Below are 12,401 nucleotides of genomic sequence, written 5' to 3' on the forward strand. Positions count from 1 at the left end.
TAAGTGTCTTTGTCAATGGTGATCTGTTGGGAAATGTGCCACCAGCTGTTTGATCTGCAGGGTCAGAAGTTTATTTTGATTTCTGTGTCATATTGTTCAAGAACAATTGCAAAATGTTCTACAAGCTGTTAAAACACTTGTAGTTCAGGTAAAAGGGATACTTCCCATTCATATTTCATCCTTTCTCTAGTTGCATGATGGAATTATGGCCTAATTCATTTTAATTGGAAATGTTTCAATTATGGCTTTTAGAAAATGTTCTCATGCTTTTGGACCTTTAAAAAAAACTTTTGGGCTTATTGTAGAAAAAAGTATTTCTAGGTTAGTTCAATCACCTTTAGCCATCCAAGATTTCACATCTGACTTTCTGATCAATATGTGTACAAGTTGATATAGGTCAGGTTAACTCTGGGTCATATGGATAAAAAAAATTTAAGTTCTTATACAAGTAATTTATGGTTTCCTCTGCATTTTGGGAAAATTTTTAAATTTATATATAACTTTTTATTTAGCATGGGTAAGGCTTAAATTCCACAGCTGCCTGTAAACTTAGCTCATGGGAGAGATGGATCTTTAGAGGCAACTGGTATTCTTGGGTCTTAGAAGAGGCACTGGGAAAAGGTAAAGGGTCTGGACAAGAAGGGGAAGGAGTCAGTGGAGGTATAGATGGAGATAAATTAGGAGGACAAAGGGAAGAAGAGCACCAGATACAAGGAATCAAATGAAGAACAAGAAGTCTGAAGATTTACTGGAGAAATAAATCTACAAGTGCTCCTTGCTTTACAATGCAGTTACATCCTGATAAACCCATCTTGAGTTTAAAATACTGTAAATCCAGAAAGCACTTAATACACCTAATCTACCACATTTAGGTCTAGCCTACCTTAAATGTGCTCAGAACACTTATATTAGCCCACAGTTGGGCAATATCATCTAACACTAAGTTTACTTTATAATAAAGTGTTGGATATGTCATGTAAGAGTATTGTGCTACATATTGCTAGCACAAGAAAAGATCAAAATTCAAAATTTAAAGTTTGTTTTCTACGGAATCCTTAATCACTTTCACACCATCATAACGTCAGAAAATTTTAAGTTGAAACCATTGTAAGTTGGAGGCTGTCTGTAGTTTGTGCTGCCTAAGTTTGTCAAATTGCCCATTGGATTTAGCCAAAGAACCTTTTAGTGAAGCAATTTTTGAATCAGAATTTTGTGTGGTGGTCTCTATATACCAATAAAAAAGATGCTGCTCATGTTCTCTTTGTTTTCTAAGGTGTTTCTCAAATAAGTAATGTCATTCCAGTTAAATATTCCCCAGCATGGACACTGAAAGCCCAGATTATAACTTGGGGAAAGTTATGCCATTCAGGGAGACACACACAAGAATTAAAATTTTAATAAGAATATACATAAGAGGCAGGAATGTCTGCTGGAGGATGAGAGGATTTAGGCTTAGATGGTCTCATAAGATTTGGCAATAGCTGGTCAAAAAGTGATGCTTGTCCATTTCCCATCTCAGGCACCAAATCTAATAGTTGGCCATTTTTAAATTCAGACTAGACAATCTTCACTCCACATCAGAAAGAAAACCAGAAAGACTGTTCTTTCTGTGTCAAAGCCAAGACATCAGTACCAAAAATCTAGATGGAAAAAGAGCTTTGTCTAATATTCCTGGTGACCCAGAGCAAAGTTTGTCCAAATGGATTCCTGTCCAGGGAGAACAGCACTCACCTGTTTGTGTGGCTGACTTATGTAATAGGGTTATAAGGCATGGTTGTGTTCTAATCAGTGATTCTTCTTATGACTAACGACAATTTTAGACAGCACAAAACAGAAGCATAAAAGGGAGCAGAACAGGATGAAAATGAATGGCCTGATTCTAGCAAGAATGCCAAAAACTGGAAAGCGATAACAAAACCTGGGTGCCAAACAGAATAAATAGCTGTAGAGCTCAACAAAAAGACAGCAGAGTTCAGACCACGTGCTGAGGTACTGTGTCAGCACAGCCTCCACTCATTGTGATCAACAAGATTCAGGGCACTCCATGGGTAATTTTACACCAAAGTGTGGGATCCATGGTGATGAACAGTTCAGGTTATATGTTGGTGGATCCTCCAGGAAAACTGTAGAAATACAGGAAGACCACCCAAGTGGGAACAAACAGAGGCTATATGTTTTAGAGCTTTCTATAGCAATGGAGTCACCATGATTTCAGTTTGACAGAGATTCAAACGCAGGCAAAAGAGTGAAAAAGCTTTATAGTAAAAAAAAATGTGGAGGGAGGATTCAGGTACACTCTAATAGAGGTTGTTGGGATGGGGAAGCAAGAACTGAACTAACTAGAGGTAGGATATCTTATATGATTGCTTTCAGGAACATTCATGTCTTCCTCTGGTTGAGTGAATGAGAAATTGAGAAGTTGGTAGTCATTAGCCAAGTTTTGAGTATTCTGGTATGGATTGCTACAGAAGTTGTGGTTTGGATTCATCGGCTAGTTGCTACAGAGGATTTGGATTCGAGTTCTATTGTCATATATGACCTGGTTTATAATCTAATTTTGTATCTGCTTTACTTATCGTTTTTTTTAGGATAGCAGGGGAAATGAGAGCAGGAAGTTGGAATAAAGATGATAATCATTCTATTGCAATAGACTCAGGATATCATTCAGTGTATGTGCCTGTCTTCTATTAGAATGGGTAGCTATTGACTAAAAAGAGGAAAAGTGATGGGATCAATAATTCTAAAGTTAAATAATAAAAACTACAGATTTACTAATGGTTTATCCCTTATTTTGTTCTATGGACCCTCCTTCTGTCATATACTAGATAATCTTTGGAACTCATATATACCTTAGAGTGGGAAATATATAAGAGCCCTATTCTTTACCCTTCTCACTCTATTCTTGTTCAGTGGACCTTGCACCCAACTCATATATTCCACTCAACTGTGTACACACAAGGACTTGGGCTCATTCATATTCTGATTCCAGCTTTACATCTGTAGATTCCATTTTATTTGGATCTATGTTATCTCATGCTTCCACACACTGGGGTCCTTATCTTGAAGCACCTAGAATTATTTTGCAAAATGATCTCACGTATGCCTCTAAGAGCCTAAGTAGGTTTTGTTCCCAGGTCAGTCCCCTCAAGGGAGGGCAGGGGTGCAGGTGTGAAGGGTGGCCAGAAGGGTATTTGCATTTGGTTAAAACAGGGATGGTAGGTGCAGGTTAGGATGTCCTCACATGTGCACATAAAGCTTTTTCAGCATGTCAGTGTGAATATGTCTTGCTCTTGTCCCTTACGTACTGTTTTAGTCCATTTTTACACTTCTATAAAGAACTACCTGAGATTGGGTAATTTATAAAGAAAAAAAGGTTTAATTGACTCACAGTTCTGCATGGTTGGGGAGACCTCAGGAAACTTACAGTCATGATGGAAGGTAAAGGGGAAGCAAGGCACATCTTCCATGGTGGCAGAAGAGAGAGAGAGTGAGGAGAGAAGTGCCAAACACTTTTAAACCATCAGATCTTCTGAGAACTCACTCACTATCATGAGAACAACATGGGAAAAACCACTCCCATGATCCAATCACCTCCCACCAGATCTCTCCCTTGACACATGGGGATTACAATTCGAGATGAGATTTTGGGTGGGGACACAGAGCCAGAACATACTATTCCACCCCTGGAACATTTTTATTCCAAATCTTGTATCCTTCTCACATTTCAAAACACAATCATGCCTTCCCAACAGTCTCCCAAAGTCTTAACTCATTCTGGCATTAACTCTAAAGTGCAAGTCCAAAGTCTTATCTGAGACAAGGCAAGTCCTTTCCACCTATAAGCCTGTAAAATCAAAAGCAAGTTAGGTACAATGGGGGTACAGGTATTGGATAAATGCTGCCACTCCAAATTGGAGAAACTGGTCAAAATAAACAGCCCACAGGACTCATGCAAGTCCAAAACCTGGCAGGGCATACATTAAATCTTAAAGCTCCAAAATAATCTCCTTTGACCCCATGTCTCACATCCAGGGCACGCTGATGCAAGAGGTGGGCTCCCATGGTTTGGACAGCTCTGCCCATGTGGGTCTGCAAGGTACAGCCCCTGGGGCTGCTTTCACAGGCTGGCGTTGTGTGCCTGTGGCTTTTCCAGGCACACAGAACAAGCTGTCAGTGTATCTACCATTCTGGGGTCTGCAGGACAGTGGCCCTCTTCTCATAGCTCCACTAGGCAGTGCCCCAATGGAGACTCTGTGTCTCCAATCCCACATTTTCCCTCTGCATTGCCCTAGTAGAGGTTCTTTATGAGGGCTCTGCCTAGACTTCTGCCTAGACATTCAGGCATTTCCATATATCCTCTGAAATCTAGGTAGAGGCTCCCAAAGCTCAATTCTTGTTTTCTGCATACCCAGAGACCCAACCATGTGGAAGCCACCAAGGCTTGGGGCTTGCAACCTCTGAAGCAATGGCCCAAGCTGTACAGTGGCCCCCTCTTAGCCACAGTTGGAGCTGGAGTGGCTGGGATACAGGGCACTATGTCCCAAAGCTGCACAGAGCAGCAGGACCCTGTGCCTGACCCACAAAACCATTTTCCCCTCCTAGATCTCTGGGCCTGTGATGGCAGGGGCTGCCATGATGATCTCTGAAATGCCCTGGAGACATTCTTCCCATTGTCTTGGCTATTAACATTTGGCTCCTTGTTACTTATGCAAATTTCTGCAGCCAGCCTGAATTTCTCCCCAGAAAATGGATTTTTCTTTTCTACCACATTGTCAGGCTGCAAATTTTCCAAACTCTTACGCTCTGCTTCCCTTTTAAACATAAGTTCCAATTTCAGATCATCTCTCTGTGAATGCATATGACTATATGCTTTTAGAAACAGCCAGGTCAAACCTTGAATGCTTTGCTGCTTAGAAATTTTCTTCACCAGACACCCTAAATCATCTGAACTCTCAAGTTCAAAGTTCCATAGATCTCTATGGCAAGGGCAAAATGTTGCCATTTAGTCTCTTTGCTAAAGCATAGCAAGAGTGACCTGTACTCCAGTTCCCAATAAGTTCCTCATCTCCATCTGAGACCACTTCTGCCTGGACTTATTGTCCATATCTTGAACAGAATTTTGGTCAAAACCATTCAATAAGTCTTTAGGAAGTTCAAAACTTTCCTACATCTTCCTGTCTTCTTCTGATCTCTTCAAACTATTCCAACCTTGCCCATTACCCAGGTCCCTGGTTGCTTCTACATTTTTAGGTTATCTTTATAGTAGTACTCCATTATTCCTGTACCAATTTTCTGTATTAATCAGTGTTCATACTGCTATAAAGAACTACCTGAGACTGGGTAATTTATAAAGAAAAAAGGTTTGACTCACAATTCTGCATGGCTGGGGAAGCCTCAGGAAACTTAAAATCATGGTAGAAGACAAAGGGGAAGTAAGGCACATCTTCCATGGCAGCAGGAGAGAGAGTGAGGAAGGAACTACCAAACACTTTTAAATCATCAGATCTTGTGAGAACTCACTCACTATAATGAGAACAGCATGATGAAACTGCCCCCATGATCAAATCACCTCCCACCATGCCCTTTCCTGGACACATGGGGATTAAACCTCAAAATGAGATTTGGGAGGGGACACAAAGCCAAACTTTATCATGTACATTCAAACAACTGAGAAGTTCGACTTGGTAACGCACAGGCCTCCCTTTTTCTGTTCTATATGGCCTTGTTATTTGTGATGTGTTCCAAGAATCATCAGTATCACCTGGGAGCTTGTTAGAACTGCAGAATCTTAGTCCCCATTCCAGACATAATTAATCAATTATTTTACAAAGACCACCAACAAAGTGACTCATATGCTCCTTAAAATGTAAGAAACGCTTCTATAATATATTAGCTTTCTACTTTCTTATATTCACTTAAGACTGTTGGCCCCTTATCCACCCAGGGAGAGCAGGTTCCATGCCAGCTTACATATTTGTCTTAAATGCTTAGGGTAGTCTAACTCACAGTATGCATTTTGTAATTTAAATGAATTAAGTGATGAATTATTGAAGGAGACAGTGAGTGAGTTCCAGGTTTTTATGAAGTTGATACACTGATCTTCAATTTATTCTGTTAAGAAATGTATAAATTACCCGCCTAAATGTCAAAATGCCACCATAGCATCATAACTAGATTAAGAGGCTAGATTTGACTACTCCAAGACCCTCTGAATAGTTTTCTGTACAGGATTTGGTGAAATGAGGCCGTCTTCAGTTTTTCCCTATACTACTCATAATAAAATATGCCTATGAACACCTGCCAGTAATCATAACTGCTTTATGCTTTAAGAACTTCAGTAGGATACTGATATACATAAGCAAAATTCCCCTGGACATGATGGTGGTGTCTAAGCACTTTTCTCTATAATATCTCCAGTTTTATATAGTTCTCTTGTACTAAATTGGCAATGTAATTTTTTTAATATAATAAATAGTGTTTCTCTCCTTGAGCCTCATGCAGTATTTCAGACAATAACATGACTTGTTTCTTCACACTGGTGTTACTTTATAATCAGCTTGCTATAAAGCTAATTATATGCTCCTCGACTATCTAGTTAGAACTTCGGAGGGAACACTAATGTCTTCAAGTCCTAAAGTTGCATTTAAGAAATCAGGCATATTCAGTCACACGTTTGAATTTTTTTTTTTTTAAAGTAGTGCCCATAACAAAATACTGGTTTGGAAAAATAAGGTAACAAACCTAAAGAATTTCTCAGTTTTAGCATATTTCATTAATTCAGTAATTGATTCATTAATTCACTCAGTGAATATTAACCAAAAGGCTTCTATTTATGAAACTCAGCACTAATCAATGGGAAAAATACAAAGCAAAACACAATAATTCCTTCCTTCAGTGGGTCTCCGACATTTTCCTATACAATTCTTTCAGAATGATTGTAACTTTATTTTTTTGTATATTTAGGAATTCCTAAAAATGATTAAATATATGATGTGGTTTAATATTTTAATGCCTTTACTCCACCATTTCCTGATAATTCATGCATTTATTCATTTGACAAATATTTTCTGGAATACAGCAAATACCAATATGTTGGCCACACAGTGGTGAATGAGAACAACAATATTGCTAACCTCTTGGAACTTACAGTCTAGTGGAGAGAGATAGAAAATAAGTAACTAAACTGTATAGGAGATCATTGAAGACAGTGATAAATTCTATGAAAAAAGAAATAAGGACAATAGAAATAAAAATAACTGGGGGATGTGGGCTCTTTTCGGCAGGAGAGTTAAGCTTTATCAGAGGAAGTGATTTAATTAGAGGTTGAAGTAGTAACAAGGAGCCAGGCATGTGTTCATCCAGGAGAAAGATGATCCAACCAGAGGAAGCAGCAAATATAAAGATATTAAAGTGAAAACAAGCACAGTACAAAAACGTTCAAAACTGCATTCCTAAGTGAACTAGTTTCACAATGAAATACACTACGGTCTTTAAATGACAGACTCTGCAGAAATTACTTAAGATTTCTAAAACGTAAATGGTCCGTCAATTTATATCATGAAGCTCTTATGATTTATTACCAAACTAGACAAATGAAGTACAAAAAAGACAGAATTATAATCATTATAGAAGATAAAGAAAATTTCTCTTCATTCCAACTATCACATTTACCAACATATTTGCATCTGTATTTGTACACTCACTTTCTCTATCCCAATGTAAATTACTCCACTTACATGCTAACTAGATCTAAAATTTCTTGCTCATTCAATGATTTAGTTCCAGCAATGCTGTCTCTCCTCAATTTCCGACTTTCTCCTGAATTATTCCCAGCCACATACAAAAATGATGTTTTTTCTTCCATCTTTTAAAAAATGTAAAAGCTCTTGATTGCACTCTTATTTAATTCCTGTCCTATTTTTCTGTTTCCCCTTATGAAATACTCGGGAAATGTTTTTGCACTCACAATCTCTAATTCCTCCTCTTCTATTCTTTCTTGAACCAATTCTAATCAGGCTTGACATTCATATCACTTCATGAAAATACCCCTTGTCAAGATTGTGAATAGTCTCCCTGACCCCATTGTCAAGTCCAATGGCCAATTCTGTGTTCTCATCTTACTTGAGTAGTGTAAAGCATGGTGCAATAGCTCACTCTCTTGCTCTTACAGTGTATATTTTACTGCCCTCCAGAAGAGTGCTCACCCCTGATTCACTTCTAAATGTAGCCTATTTCACCAATTTCTAACTTTACAATTTTTAAATTTTTTTTCCTTTTTCACTACACTTACTCCTAAGGTTAATTCAAGTTTTATGGCTTTATATATTATCCACATACCAACAACTCGCAACATGTATCTTCAGCCCACTGAATTTTATACTAACATAGGATCAATTCAACTGCATTTGACTCTCATAGGTGTCTATAACTCCACATGCTCAGATCGACAACCTGCTTCTCCCCAGTTCAAACCTATTCCTCCCCATTTCAGTAAAAATGGCAACTACATTCTCAAAATTTAAAATGTATTCCTCAAAAGATGCTTACTAGCTAATTAGTGGTCATATATAGGTTGAAAATGCCATGAGGCTTTATGTTTGTTTGATTTTTATAACTTAATGAATTTCAGTACACTTATTGAACTTTTGAATCTATAAGATCTATTACCAAACTAGATGAAAAAAAAAAGTATAAGGACTATTAGTTCTTACAGTTTTGTTGATTCTTTTGGGGTTTTTTTGGTTGACAATCATTTTCTTCACATAATTCACATGCCAGTTTTAGTCTTCCTTTCCAATATTAAAACTCATTTCTTTTAAATTTCAAATTATTAAAATAAAACTTTCAGAACAATGTTAAACGATAGCATTCTTGTCAACCTTCTAGCTTTTAAAGACAATATTTCCAATGTACTTTAAAATATAATGCTGACTATTAATTGAAGACAAATAATCTTTATTATATTCAATAAATATTCTATTCTTTGGGAATTTTTTTTTAGGCACAGCTGAATTTTATTAAAGGGCATTGTTTCAATGATGATCATGTTCTTTTAATTTTAATTTATTAAGGGGTTGAATTTTAATAACTGGATTAAGTCTTTCTTGGTCACTGTATAGTTTTCTTGTAACAACATGCCTAAATTGATTCAATTTAGGATTTTTTATGCGTGTAAGTCGATTCATAAGTGAATCTTTTATTTATTTAGGTCTTGCTCTCTTGCCCATGCTGGAGTGCAGTGGCATGATCACAGCTCACTTCATCCTTGAATTCCTGGGCTCAAGGGATCCTCCTGCCTCAGCCTCTCAAGTAGTTGGGACTACAGGCATGCCCCAGCTAATTTTTAAGAATTATTTTAATTATAAAGATGGCAGGGGGGGTCTCACTGTCTTGCCCAGGCTGGTCTTGAACTCCTGATGTCAAGCAATCCTCTTGCCTTGGCCTCCGAAAATGCTGGGATTACAGATGTGAGCAACCATGTGCCAAGCCTATGCACCTTTTGAGCTGTCTTTGTCTGGTTTGAGTAGGGTTCTATTAGCTTTACAGATTGAATTCAGAATCATGTCATCATCTTCTACACAGAAGAATTAAGCCTTTTTAAATGTGTTTGTATAGTGGTGGGGGTGTAAATCTCACCTATAAAATCACATGGGCTACAGCCTTTGAGGGGAGCTATTTATTGCTAACCTTTTCAATCTCCTATTGTTCTGTTTCTTTTATCTACTTCTTGTTGAGACAGTTTGGTTTACTTTATGTTATTCTTAAATTTTTCCATTTTATCAAAACGGTTGAACTTATTGATATTAGCTTTAAAAGACACCTTCTTACAAGTATTTCAATGTATTTCCTACATGTGGCTCTATCTTCCCCCCACTTTAATATATTTTTGTTTTCTCACTGTTTCCCCAAGCAAACCTCCTGCGAGGTTGAGTATTTTTATTAACTTTTCAATTATTTATCAATGTACTTTTTTGGCTTCCTTAATCATTAACTTCCGGTTTTAGTTTTGCCAATTTTTTCTTTTCCTTTTCAATGTTTTAAAATTCTAGGTATTCTTTTTCTGACACTTGCACTTGAATGTTTTATTTTATTTTCTCCTGTTTTACAATAAAACGATTCCAGACTATGGATTTACCACTGAGTATAGCTTAATGTGTTGTTATTCCTTTTTTAATAGTGTACAATTACAGTTTTTTTTTCTTTTTTTTTTATTATACTTTAGGTTTTAGGGTACATGTGCACAATGTGCAGGTTTGTTACATATGTATCCATGTGCCATGTTGATTTCCTGCACCCATTAACTCATCATTTAGCATTAGGTATATCTCCTAATGCTGTCCCTCCCCCCTCCCCCAACCCCACAACAGTCCCCGGAGTGTGATGTTCCCCTTCCTGTGTCCATGAGTTCTCATTGTTCAATTCCCACCTATGAGTGAGAACATGCGGTGTTTGGTTTTTTGTCCTTGCGATAGTTTACTGAGAATGATGTTTTCCAGTTTCATCCATGTCCCTACAAAGGACATGAACTCATCATTTTTTATGGCTGCATAGTATTCCATGGTGTATATGTGCCACATTTTCTTAATCCAGTCTATCGTTGTTGGACATTTGGGTTGGTTCCAACTCTTTGTTATTGTGAATAGTGCCGCAATAAACATACGTGTGCATGTGTCTTTATAGCAGCATGATTTATAGTCCTTTGGGTATATACCCAGTAATGGGATGGCTGGGTCAAATGGTATTTCTAGTTCTAGATACCTGAGGAATCGCCACACTGACTTCCACAATGGTTGAACTAGTTTACAGTCCCACCAACAGTGTCAAAGTGTTCCTATTTCTCCACATCCTCTCCAGCACCTGTTGTTTCCTGATTTTTTAATGATGGCCATTCTAACTGGTGTGAGATGGTATCTCACTGTGGTTTTGATTTGCATTTCTCTGATGGCCAGTGATGATGAGCATTTCTTCATGTGTTTTTTGGCTGCATAAATGTCTTCTTTTGAGAAGTATCTGTTTATGTCCTTTGCCCACTTTTTGATGGGGTTGTTTTTTTCTCGTAAATTTGTTTGAGTTCATTGTAGATTCTGGATATTAGCCCTTTGTCAGATGAGTAGGTTGCAAAAATTTTCTCCCATTCTGTAGGTTGCCTGTTCACTCTGATGGTAGTTTCTTTTGCTGTGCAGAAGCTCTTTAGTTTAATTAGATCCCATTTGTCAATTTTGGCTTTTGTTGCCATTGCTTTTGGTGTTTTAGACATGAAGTCCTTGCCCACGCCTATGGTGTTTGTTTTTTTTTTTTTGAGACAGAGTCTCGCTCTGTCACCCAGGCTGGAGTGCAGTGGCGCAATCTCGGCTCACTGCAAGCTCCGCCTCCCGGGTTCATGCCATTCTCCTGCCTCAGCCTCTCCGAGTAGCTGGGACTACAGGCGCCCGCCACCACGCCCGGCTAATTTTTTTGTATTTTTAGTAGAGACGGGGTTTCACCGTGGTCTCGATCTCCTGACCTCGTGATCCGCCCGCCCTGGCCTCCCAAAGTGCTGGGATTACAAGCGTGAGCCACAATTACAGTTTTGATGTCATTTTATTATAAGAGTTAATCTGGATAGTAACTTTTATTTCTAAATGGTTGTTTTTTATTGTTGTGATTATGTTTTTCATTTGTGATTTCCAAAGGTAGATCACACAATTATATGTCATTGTAATTGTGAACACACACACACACACACACACCTCGTAGGCTTGATCATTAACCTGGGAGTAATTAAGAAACCCACAACAGAGTTTAACTATGGGCAGAACCAATCGCATTTTTACTATAGAAAGCCTTTCTAATTTCCATGTGAAGAAGGCAGTTCAGAAGGGCAGAGAGACTTGTTAGGAATATGCAGAGTAATTGAGGCAAGAGATCATAGTATCCTGAAATAAAGGACTGTGGATATAGAGAAATATGGATACATTTATGAGATATATATCCTGTCAGTAGTATCGGCTAATGAAGGAGAGGGAGTAATAAAAGATGACACTGGGGATCCCGGCTTGAGCAACAGTTGATGCCATCCACTGAGATAAGGAGGAAGAAGGAGGAGCAAAGCTGGAGGGAGGAGAGAGTTGAGACAGGTAGTTTCCAATGCCTATAAATCTCTAAAGTGAGATGATAAGGAGGCAGTAAAAAACACAAGTTTGAATAAAGAAAAATAAATCCAGCTATTTTATTGTATTTGTTTAAAGGAGAAGAAAGAAAAGGTCTAGGTAAGAGATGCAGATTTGGGGGTCATCACTGTATGTCTGATAATAGAACTCAATGAATGAGTGAGATTATGTGGAAATAATCTGTAGGCTGAAAGAATAGCCTACAATTGAACCTTAAATTCTAAGAAAAATCTTTATTTCTTTCTCATTTTT

Source organism: Nomascus leucogenys, chromosome 1a, assembly GCF_006542625.1.
Source record: "Nomascus leucogenys isolate Asia chromosome 1a, Asia_NLE_v1, whole genome shotgun sequence".
NCBI lineage: Eukaryota > Metazoa > Chordata > Mammalia > Primates > Hylobatidae > Nomascus > Nomascus leucogenys.